Source organism: Lissotriton helveticus, chromosome 4_2 (genome assembly GCF_964261635.1).
Source record: "Lissotriton helveticus chromosome 4_2, aLisHel1.1, whole genome shotgun sequence".
Taxonomy (NCBI): Eukaryota; Metazoa; Chordata; class Amphibia; order Caudata; family Salamandridae; genus Lissotriton; species Lissotriton helveticus.
The window spans coordinates 102,222,017-102,234,472 of NC_136064.1; positions in this window are offsets into that span (position 1 = coordinate 102,222,017).

The window sequence follows — 12,456 nt, forward strand, 5'->3', positions numbered from 1 at the left end:
GAGGGACAGAGGGGTGGAAAGAAGCAATACACAGCCACCCAGGGTCTGCTGATCAGAGGGACGGAGGGGTGGAGAGAACCAATACACAGCCACCCAGGGTCTGCTGAGCGGAGGGACGGAGGGGTGGAGGGAACCAATACACAGCCACCCAGGGTCTGCTGAGCGGAGGGACGGAGGGGTGGAGGGAACCAATACACATCCACCCAGGTTCTGCTGAGCGGAGGGACAGAGGGGTGGAGGGAACCAATACACATCCACCCAGGGTCTGCTGATCAGAGGGGTGGATAGAACCAATACACAGCCACCCAGGGTCTGCTGAGCGGAGGGACAGAGGGGTAGAGAGAACCAATACACAGCCAGCCAGGGTCTGCTGAGCAGAGGGACAGAGGGGTGGAGAGAACCAATGCACAATCACCCAGGGTCTGTTGAGCGAAGGGACAGAGGGGTGGAGAGAAGCAATACACATCCACCCAGGGTCTGCTGAGCGGAGGGACAGAGGGGTGGAGAGAAGCAATACACAGCCACCCACGGTCTGCTGAGCAGAGGGACAGAGGGGTGGAGAGAACCAATGCACAGTCACCCAGGGTCTGCTGAGCGGAGGGACGGAGGGGTGGAGAGAACCAATACACAGCCACCCAGGGTCTGCTGATCAGAAGCACAGAGGGGTGGAGAGAACCAATACACAACCACCCAGGGTCTGCTGAGCGGAGGGACAGAGGGGTGGAGGGAACCAATACACATCCACCCAGGGTCTGCTGAGCGGAGGGACAGAGGGGTGGAGAGAACCAATACACAGCCACCCAGGGTCTGCTGAGCGGAGGGACAGAGGGGTAGAGAGAACCAATACACAGCCACCCAGGGTCTGCTGAGCGGAGGGACAGAGGGGTGGAGAGAACCAATGCACAATCACCCAGGGTCTGCTGAGCGGAGGGACAGAGGGGTGAAGAGAAGCAATACACATCCACCCAGGGTCTGCTGAGCGGAGAGACAGAGGGGTGGAGAGAAGCAATAAACAGCCACCCACGGCCTGCTGAGCAGAGGGACAGAGGGGTGGAGAGAACCAATGCACAGTCACCCAGGGTCTGCTGAGCGTAGGGACAGAGGGGCGGAGAGAACCAATACACAGCCACCCAGGGTCTGCTGATCAGAGGAACAGAGGGGTGGAGAGAAGCAATACACAGCCACCCAGGGTCTTCTGAGCGGAGGGACAGAGGGGTGGAGAGAACCAATGCACAGCCACCCAGGGTCTGCTGAGCAGAGGGACAGAGGGGTGGAGAGAAGCAATGCACAGCCACCCAGGGTCTGCTGAGCGGAGCGACAGAGGGGTGGAGAGAACCAATGCACAGCCACCCAGGGTCTGCTGATCAGAGGGACAGAGGGGTGGAAAGAAGCAATACACAGCCACCCAGGGTCTGCTGAGCGGAGGGACAGAGGGGTGGAGAGAACCAATGCACAGCCACCCAGGGTCTGCTGAGCGGAGGGACAGAGGGGTGGAGAGAAGCAATGCACAGCCACCCAGGGTCTGCTGAGCGGAGGGACAGAGGGGTGGAGAGAACCAATGCACAGCCACCCAGGGTCTGCTGATCAGAGGGACAGAGGGGTGGAGAGAAGCAATACACAGCCACCCAGGGTCTGCTGAGCGGAGGGACAGAGGGGTGGAGAGAACCAATACACAGCCACCCAGGGTCTGCTGATCAGAGGGGTGGAGAGAACCGATACACGGCCACCCAGGGTCTGCTGATCAGAGGGACAGAGGGGTGGAGAGAAGCGATACACAGCCACCCAGGGTCTGCTGAGCGGAGGGACGGAGGGTGGAAAGAACCAATACACATCCACCCAGGGTCTGCTGAGCGGAGGGACAGAGGGGTGGAGAGAAGCAATACACAGCCACCCAGGGTCTGCTGAGCGGAGGGACAGAGGGGTGGAGAGAACCAATGCACAGCCACCCAGGGTCTGCTGATCAGAGGGACAGAGGGGTGGAGAGAAGCAATACACAGCCACCCAGGGTCTGCTGAGCGGAGGGACAGAGGGGTGGAGAGAACCAATGCACAGCCACCCAGGGTCTGCTGAGCGGAGGGACAGAGGGGTGGAGAGAAGCAATGCACAGCCACCCAGGGTCTGCTGAGCGGAGGGACAGAGGGGTGGAGAGAACCAATGCACAGTCACCCAGGTTCTGCTGAGCGGAGGGACAGAGGGGCGGAGAGAACCAATACACAGCCACCCAGGGTCTGCTGAGCGGAGGGACAGAGGGGTGGAGAGAACCAATGCACAGCCACCCAGGGTCTGCTGAGCGGAGGGACAGAGGGGTGGAGAGAAGCAATGCACAGCCACCCAGGGTCTGCTGAGCGGAGGGACAGAGGGGCGGAGAGAACCAATACACAGCCACCCAGGGTCTGCTGATCAGAGGGACAGAGGGGTGGAGAGAAGCAATACACAGCCACCCAGGGTCTGCTGAGCGGAGGGACAGAGGGGTGGAGAGAACCAATGCACAGCCACCCAGGGTCTGCTGAGCGGAGGGACAGAGGAGTGGAGAGAACCAATGCACAGCCACCCAGGGTCTGCTGAGCGGAGGGACAGAGGGGTGGAGAGAACCAATGCACAGCCACCCAGGGTCTGCTGATCAGAGGGACAGAGGGGTGGAGAGAAGCAATGCACAGCCACTCAGGGTCTGCTGAGCGGAGGGACAGAGGGGTGGAGAGAACCAATACACATCCACCCAGGGTCTGCTGAGTGGAGGGACAGAGGGGTGGAGAGAACCAATGCACAATCACCCAGGGTCTGCTGAGCGGAGGGACAGAGGGGTGAAGAGAAGCAATACACATCCACCCAGGGTCTGCTGAGCGGAGGGACAGAGGGGTGGAGAGAAGCAATACACAGCCACCCACGGTCTGCTGAGCAGAGGGACAGAGGGGTGGAGAGAACCAATGCACAGTCACCCAGGATCTGCTGAGCGGAGGGACAGAGGGGCGCAGACAACCAATACACAGCCACCCAGGGTCTGCTGATCAGAGTAACAGAGGGGTGGAGAGAAGCAATACACAGCCACCCAGGGTCTTCTGAGCGGAGGGACAGAGGGGTGGAGAGAACCAATGCACAGCCACCCAGGGTCTGCTGAGCGGAGGGACAGATGGGGTGGAGAGAAGCAATGCACAGCCACCCAGGGTCTGTTGATCGGAGCGACAGAGGGGTGGAGAGAACCAATGCACAGCCACCCAGGGTCTGCTGATCAGAGGGACAGAGGGGTGGAAAGAAGCAATACACAGCCACCCAGGGTCTGCTGAGCGGAGGGACAGAGGGGTGGAGAGAACCAATACACAGCCACCCAGGGTCTGCTGATCAGAGGGGTGGAGAGAACCGATACACGGCCACCCAGGGTCTGCTGATCAGAGGGACAGAGGGGTGGAGAGAAGCGATACACAGCCACCCAGGGTCTGCTGAGCGGAGGGACAAAGGGTGGAGAGAACCAATACACAGCCACCCAGGGTCTGCTGAGCGGAGGGACAGAGGGGCGGAGAGAAGCAATACACAGCCACCCAGGGTCTGCAGATCAGAGGGACAGAGGGGTGGAGAGAAGCAATACACAGCCACCCAGGGTCTGCTGACCAGAGGGACAGAGGGGTGGAGAGAACCAATATACAGCCACCCAGGGTCTGCTGAGCGGAGGGACAGATGGGTGGAGAGAACCAATACACAGCCACCCAGGGTCTGCTGAACGGTGGGACAGAGGGGTGGAGAGAAGCAATACACATCCACCCAGGGTCTGCTGAGCGGAGGGACAGAGGGGTGGAGAGAAGCAATACACAGCCACCCAGGGTCTGCTGATCAGAGGGGTGGAGAGAACCAATACACAGCCACCCAGGGTCTGCTGATCAGAGGGACAGAGGGGTGGAAAGAACCAATACACAGCCACCCAGGGTCTGCTGACCAGAGGGACAGACGGGTGGAGAGAACCAATACACAGCCACCGAGGGTCTGCTGATCAGAGGGACAGAGGGGTGGAGAGAACCAATACACAGCCACCCAGGGTCTGCTGAGCGGAGGGACAGAGGGGTGGAGAGAACCAATACACAGCCACCCAGGGTCTGCTGATCAGAGGGGTGGAGAGAACCAATACACAGCCACCCAGGGTCTGCTGATCAGAGGGGCGGAGAGAACCAATACACAGCCACCCAGGGTCTGCTGATCAGAGGGACAGAGGGGTGGAGAGAACCAATACACAGCCACCCAGGGTCTGCTGAGCGGAGGGACAGAGGGGTGGAGAGAACCAATACACAGCCACCCAGGGTCTGCTGATCAGAGGGACAGAGGGGTGGAGAGAACCAATACACAGCCACCCAGGGTCTGCTGAGCGGAGGGACAGAGGGGTGGAGAGAACCAATACACAGCCATCCAGGGTCTGCTGAGCGGAGGGACAGAGGGGTGGAGAGAACCAATACACAGCCACCCAGGGTCTGCTGATCAGAAGCACAGAGGGGCGGAGAGAACCAATACACAGCCACCCAGGGTCTGCTGATCAGAGGGACAGAGGGGTGGAGAGAACCAATACACAGCCACCCAGGGTCTGCTGAGCGGAGGGACAGAGGGGTGGAGAGAACCAATACACAGCCACCCAGGGTCTGCTGATCAGAGGGACAGAGGGGTGGAGAGAACCAATACACAGCCACCCAGGGTCTGCTGAGCGGAGGGACAGAGGGGTGGAGAGAACCAATACACAGCCATCCAGGGTCTGCTGAGCGGAGGGACAGAGGGGTGGAGAGAACCAATACACAGCCACCCAGGGTCTGCTGATCAGAAGCACAGAGGGGCGGAGAGAACCAATACACAGCCACCCAGGGTCTGCTGATCAGAGGGACAGAGGGGTGGAGAGAACCAATACACAGCCACCCCGGGTCTGCTGACCGGAGGGACGGAGGGGTGGAGAGAAGCAATACACAGCCACCCAGGGTCTGCTGAGCGGAGGGACGGAGGGGTGGAGAGAACCGATACACGGCCACCCAGGGTCTGCTGACCGGAGGGACAGAGGGGTGGAGAGAACCAATACACAGCCACCCAGGGTCTGCTGAGCGGAGGGACAGAGGGGTGGAGAGAACCAATACACAGCCACCCAGGGTCTGCTGAGCGGAGGGACAGAGGGGTGGAGAGAACCAATACACAGCCACACAGGGTCTGCTGAGCGGAGGGACAGAGGGGTGGAGAGAACCAATACACAGCCACCCAGGGTCTGCTGAGCGGAGGGACAGAGGGGTGGAGAGAACCAATACACAGCCACCCAGGGTCTGCTGATCAGAGGGGTGGAGAGAACCAATACACAGCCACCCAGGGTCTGCTGAGCGGAGGGACAGAGGGTGGAGAGAAGCAATACACAGCCACCCAGGGTCTGCTGAGCGGAGGGACAGAGGGTGGAGAGAAGCAATACACAGCCACCCAGGGTCTGCTGAGCGGAGGGACAGAGGGGTGGAGAGAACCAATACACAGCCACCCAGGGTCTGCTGATCAGAGGGACAGAGGGGTGGAGAGAACCAATACACAGCCACCCAGGGTCTGCTGAGCGGAGGGACAGAGGGGTGGAGGGAACCAATACACAGCCACCCAGGGTCTGCTGAGCGGAGGGACAGAGGGGTGGAGAGAAGCAATACACAGCCACCCAGGGTCTGCTGATCAGAAGCACAGAGGGGTGGAGAGAACCAATACACAGCCACCCAGGGTCTGCTGATCAGAGGGACGGAGGGGTGGAGAGAACCAATACACAGCCACCCAGGGTCTGCTGAGCGGAGGGACAGAGGGGTGGAGAGAAGCAATACACAGCCACCCAGGGTCTGCTGATCAGAAGCACAGAGGGGTGGAGAGAACCAATACACAGCCACCCAGGGTCTGCTGAGCGGAGGGACAGAGGGGTGGAGAGAAGCAATACACAGCCACCCAGGGTCTGCTGAGAGGAGGGACAGAGGGGTGGAGAAAACCAATACACAGCCACCCAGGGTCTGCTGATCAGAAGCACAGAGGGGCGGAGAGAACCAATACACAGCCACCCAGGGTCTGCTGATCAGAAGCACAGAGGGGTGGAGAGAACCAATACACAGCCACCCAGGGTCTGCTGAGCGGAGGGACAGAGGGGTGGAGAGAAGCAATACACAGCCACCCAGGGTCTGCTGATCAGAGGGACAGAGGGGTGGAGAGAACCAATACACAGCCACCCAGGGTCTGCTGAGCGGAGGGACAGAGGGGTGGAGAGAAGCAATACACAGCCACCCAGGGTCTGCTGATCAGAGGGACAGAGGGGTGGAGAGAACCAATACACAGCCACCCAGGGTCTGCTGATCAGAAGCACAGAGGGGTGGAGAGAACCAATACACAGCCACCCAGGGTCTGCTGATCAGAAGGCAAGAGGGGTGGAGAGAAGCAATACACAGCCACCCAGGGTCTGCTGAGCGGAGGGACAGAGGGGTGGAGAGAAGCAATACACAGCCACCCAGGGTCTGCTGATCAGAGGGACGGAGGGGTGGAGAGAAGCAATACACAGCCACCCAGGGTCTGCTGAGCGGAGGGACAGAGGGGTGGAGAGAAGCAATACACAGCCACCCAGGGTCTGCTGATCAGAGGGACGGAGGGGTGGAGAGAACCAATACACAGCCACCCAGGGTCTGCTGATCAGAGCGAAAGAGGGGTGGAGCGAACCAATACACAGCCACCCAGGGTCTGCTGATCAGAGGGACAGAGGGGTGGAGAGAAGCAATACACAGCCACCCAGGGTCTGCTGAGCGGAGGGACAGAGGGGTGGAAAGAAGCAATACACAGCCACCCAGGGTCTGCTGATCAGAGGGACGGAGGGGTGGAGAGAACCAATACACAGCCACCCAGGGTCTGCTGAGCGGAGGGACGGAGGGGTGGAGGGAACCAATACACAGCCACCCAGGGTCTGCTGAGCGGAGGGACGGAGGGGTGGAGGGAACCAATACACATCCACCCAGGGTCTGCTGAGCGGAGGGACAGAGGGGTGGAGGGAACCAATACACATCCACCCAGGGTCTGCTGATCAGAGGGGTGGATAGAACCAATACACAGCCACCCAGGGTCTGCTGAGCGGAGGGACAGAGGGGTAGAGAGAACCAATACACAGCCAGCCAGGGTCTGCTGAGCAGAGGGACAGAGGGGTGGAGAGAACCAATGCACAATCACCCAGGGTCTGTTGAGCGAAGGGACAGAGGGGTGGAGAGAAGCAATACACATCCACCCAGGGTCTGCTGAGCGGAGGGACAGAGGGGTGGAGAGAAGCAATACACAGCCACCCACGGTCTGCTGAGCAGAGGGACAGAGGGGTGGAGAGAACCAATGCACAGTCACCCAGGGTCTGCTGAGCGGAGGGACGGAGGGGTGGAGAGAACCAATACACAGCCACCCAGGGTCTGCTGATCAGAAGCACAGAGGGGTGGAGAGAACCCATACACAACCACCCAGGGTCTGCTGAGCGGAGGGACAGAGGGGTGGAGGGAACCAATACACAGCCACCCAGGGTCTGCTGATCAGAAGGCAAGAGGGGTGGAGAGAAGCAATACACAGCCACCCAGGGTCTGCTGAGCGGAGGGACAGAGGGGTGGAGAGAAGCAATACACAGCCACCCAGGGTCTGCTGATCAGAGGGACGGAGGGGTGGAGAGAAGCAATACACAGCCACCCAGGGTCTGCTGAGCGGAGGGACAGAGGGGTGGAGAGAAGCAATACACAGCCACCCAGGGTCTGCTGATCAGAGGGACGGAGGGGTGGAGAGAACCAATACACAGCCACCCAGGGTCTGCTGATCAGAAGGCAAGAGGGGTGGAGAGAAGCAATACACAGCCACCCAGGGTCTGCTGAGCGGAGGGACAGAGGGGTGGAGAGAAGCAATACACAGCCACCCAGGGTCTGCTGATCAGAGGGACGGAGGGGTGGAGAGAAGCAATACACAGCCACCCAGGGTCTGCTGAGCGGAGGGACAGAGGGGTGGAGAGAAGCAATACACAGCCACCCAGGGTCTGCTGATCAGAGGGACGGAGGGGTGGAGAGAACCAATACACAGCCACCCAGGGTCTGCTGATCAGAGCGAAAGAGGGGTGGAGCGAACCAATACACCGCCACCCAGGGTCTGCTGATCAGAGGGACAGAGGGGTGGAGAGAAGCAATACACAGCCACCCAGGGTCTGCTGAGCGGAGGGACAGAGGGGTGGAAAGAAGCAATACACAGCCACCCAGGGTCTGCTGATCAGAGGGACGGAGGGGTGGAGAGAACCAATACACAGCCACCCAGGGTCTGCTGAGCGGAGGGACGGAGGGGTGGAGGGAACCAATACACAGCCACCCAGGGTCTGCTGAGCGGAGGGACGGAGGGGTGGAGGGAACCAATACACATCCACCCAGGGTCTGCTGAGCGGAGGGACAGAGGGGTGGAGGGAACCAATACACATCCACCCAGGGTCTGCTGATCAGAGGGGTGGATAGAACCAATACACAGCCACCCAGGGTCTGCTGAGCGGAGGGACAGAGGGGTAGAGAGAACCAATACACAGCCAGCCAGGGTCTGCTGAGCAGAGGGACAGAGGGGTGGAGAGAACCAATGCACAATCACCCAGGGTCTGTTGAGCGAAGGGACAGAGGGGTGGAGAGAAGCAATACACATCCACCCAGGGTCTGCTGAGCGGAGGGACAGAGGGGTGGAGAGAAGCAATACACAGCCACCCACGGTCTGCTGAGCAGAGGGACAGAGGGGTGGAGAGAACCAATGCACAGTCACCCAGGGTCTGCTGAGCGGAGGGACGGAGGGGTGGAGAGAACCAATACACAGCCACCCAGGGTCTGCTGATCAGAAGCACAGAGGGGTGGAGAGAACCCATACACAACCACCCAGGGTCTGCTGAGCGGAGGGACAGAGGGGTGGAGGGAACCAATACACATCCACCCAGGGTCTGCTGAGCGGAGGGACAGAGGGGTGGAGAGAACCAATACACAGCCACCCAGGGTCTGCTGAGCGGAGGGACAGAGGGGTAGAGAGAACCAATACACAGCCACCCAGGGTCTGCTGAGCGGAGGGACAGAGGGGTGGAGAGAACCAATGCACAATCACCCAGGGTCTGCTGAGCGGAGGGACAGAGGGGTGAAGAGAAGCAATACACATCCACACAGGGTCTGCTGAGCGGAGGGACAGAGGGGTGGAGAGAAGCAATAAACAGCCACCCACGGCCTGCTGAGCAGAGGGACAGAGGGGTGGAGAGAACCAATGCACAGTCACCCAGGGTCTGCTGAGCGTAGGGACAGAGGGGCGGAGAGAACCAATACACAGCCACCCAGGGTCTGCTGATCAGAGGAACAGAGGGGTGGAGAGAAGCAATACACAGCCACCCAGGGTCTTCTGAGCGGAGGGACAGAGGGGTGGAGAGAACCAATGCACAGCAACCCAGGGTCTGCTGAGCAGAGGGACAGAGGGGTGGAGAGAAGCAATGCACAGCCACCCAGGGTCTGCTGAGCGGAGCGACAGAGGGGTGGAGAGAACCAATGCACAGCCACCCAGGGTCTGCTGATCAGAGGGACAGAGGGGTGGAAAGAAGCAATACACAGCCACCCAGGGTCTGCTGAGCGGAGGGACAGAGGGGTGGAGAGAACCAATGCACAGCCACCCAGGGTCTGCTGAGCGGAGGGACAGAGGGGTGGAGAGAAGCAATGCACAGCCACCCAGGGTCTGCTGAGCGGAGGGACAGAGGGGTGGAGAGAACCAATGCACAGCCACCCAGGGTCTGCTGATCAGAGGGACAGAGGGGTGGAGAGAAGCAATACACAGCCACCCAGGGTCTGCTGAGCGGAGGGACAGAGGGGTGGAGAGAACCAATACACAGCCACCCAGGGTCTGCTGATCAGAGGGGTGGAGAGAACCGATACACGGCCACCCAGGGTCTGCTGATCAGAGGGACAGAGGGGTGGAGAGAAGCGATACACAGCCACCCAGGGTCTGCTGAGCGGAGGGACGGAGGGTGGAAAGAACCAATACACATCCACCCAGGGTCTGCTGAGCGGAGGGACAGAGGGGTGGAGAGAAGCAATACACAGCCACCCAGGGTCTGCTGAGCGGAGGGACAGAGGGGTGGAGAGAACCAATGCACAGCCACCCAGGGTCTGCTGATCAGAGGGACAGAGGGGTGGAGAGAAGCAATACACAGCCACCCAGGGTCTGCTGAGCGGAGGGACAGAGGGGTGGAGAGAACCAATGCACAGCCACCCAGGGTCTGCTGAGCGGAGGGACAGAGGGGTGGAGAGAAGCAATGCACAGGCACCCAGGGTCTGCTGAGCGGAGGGACAGAGGGGTGGAGAGAACCAATGCACAGTCACCCAGGTTCTGCTGAGCGGAGGGACAGAGGGGCGGAGAGAACCAATACACAGCCACCCAGGGTCTGCTGAGCGGAGGGACAGAGGGGTGGAGAGAACCAATGCACAGCCACCCAGGGTCTGCTGAGCGGAGGGACAGAGGGGTGGAGAGAAGCAATGCACAGCCACCCAGGGTCTGCTGAGCGGAGGGACAGAGGGGCGGAGAGAACCAATACACAGCCACCCAGGGTCTGCTGATCAGAGGGACAGAGGGGCGGAGAGAAGCAATACACAGCCACCCAGGGTCTGCTGAGCGGAGGGACAGAGGGGTGGAGAGAACCAATGCACAGCCACCCAGGGTCTGCTGAGCGGAGGGACAGAGGAGTGGAGAGAACCAATGCACAGCCACCCAGGGTCTGCTGAGCGGAGGGACAGAGGGGTGGAGAGAACCAATGCACAGCCACCCAGGGTCTGCTGATCAGAGGGACAGAGGGGTGGAGAGAAGCAATACACAGCCACCCAGGGTCTGCTGAGCGGAGGGACAGAGGGGTGGAGAGAACCAATACACATCCACCCAGGGTCTGCTGAGCGGAGGGACAGAGGGGTGGAGAGAACCAATGCACAATCACCCAGGGTCTGCTGAGCGGAGGGACAGAGGGGTGAAGAGAAGCAATACACATCCACCCAGGGTCTGCTGAGCGGAGGGACAGAGGGGTGGAGAGAAGCAATAAACAGCCACCCACGGTCTGCTGAGCAGAGGGACAGAGGGGTGGAGAGAACCAATGCACAGTCACCCAGGATCTGCTGAGCGGAGGGACAGAGGGGCGCAGACAACCAATACACAGCCACCCAGGGTCTGCTGATCAGAGTAACAGAGGGGTGGAGAGAAGCAATACACAGCCACCCAGGGTCTTCTGAGCGGAGGGACAGAGGGGTGGAGAGAACCAATGCACAGCCACCCAGGGTCTGCTGAGCGGAGGGACAGATGGGGTGGAGAGAAGCAATGCACAGCCACCCAGGGTCTGTTGAGCGGAGCGACAGAGGGGTGGAGAGAACCAATGCACAGCCACCCAGGGTCTGCTGATCAGAGGGACAGAGGGGTGGAAAGAAGCAATACACAGCCACCCAGGGTCTGCAGAGCGGAGGGACAGAGGGGTGGAGAGAACCAATGCACAGCCACCCAGGGTCTGCTGAGCGGAGGGACAGAGGGGTGGAGAGAAGCAATGCACAGCCACCCAGGGTCTGCTGAGCGGAGGGACAGAGGGGTGGAGAGAACCAATGCACAGCCACCCAGGGTCTGCTGATCAGAGGGACAGAGGGGTGGAGAGAAGCAATACACAGCCACCCAGGGTCTGCTGAGCGGAGGGACAGAGGGGTGGAGAGAACCAATACACAGCCACCCAGGGTCTGCTGATCAGAGGGGTGGAGAGAACCAATGCACAGCCACCCAGGGTCTGCTGAGCGGAGGGACAGAGGGGTGGAGAGAAGCAATGCACAGCCACCCAGGGTCTGCTGAGCGGAGGGACAGAGGGGCGGAGAGAACCAATACACAGCCACCCAGGGTCTGCTGATCAGAGGGACAGAGGGGCGGAGAGAAGCAATACACAGCCACCCAGGGTCTGCTGAGCGGAGGGACAGAGGGGTGGAGAGAACCAATGCACAGCCACCCAGGGTCTGCTGAGCGGAGGGACAGAGGAGTGGAGAGAACCAATGCACAGCCACCTAGGGTCTGCTGAGCGGAGGGACAGAGGGGTGGAGAGAACCAATGCACAGCCACCCAGGGTCTGCTGATCAGAGGGACAGAGGGGTGGAGAGAAGCAATACACAGCCACCCAGGGTCTGCTGAGCGGAGGGACAGAGGGGTGGAGAGAACCAATACACATCCACCCAGGGTCTGCTGAGCGGAGGGACAGAGGGGTGGAGAGAACCAATGCACAATCACCCAGGGTCTGCTGAGCGGAGGGACAGAGGGGTGAAGAGAAGCAATACACATCCACCCAGGGTCTGCTGAGCGGAGGGACAGAGGGGTGGAGAGAAGCAATAAACAGCCACCCACGGTTTGCTGAGCAGAGGGACAGAGGGGTGGAGAGAACCAATGCACAGTCACCCAGGATCTGCTGAGCGGAGGGAC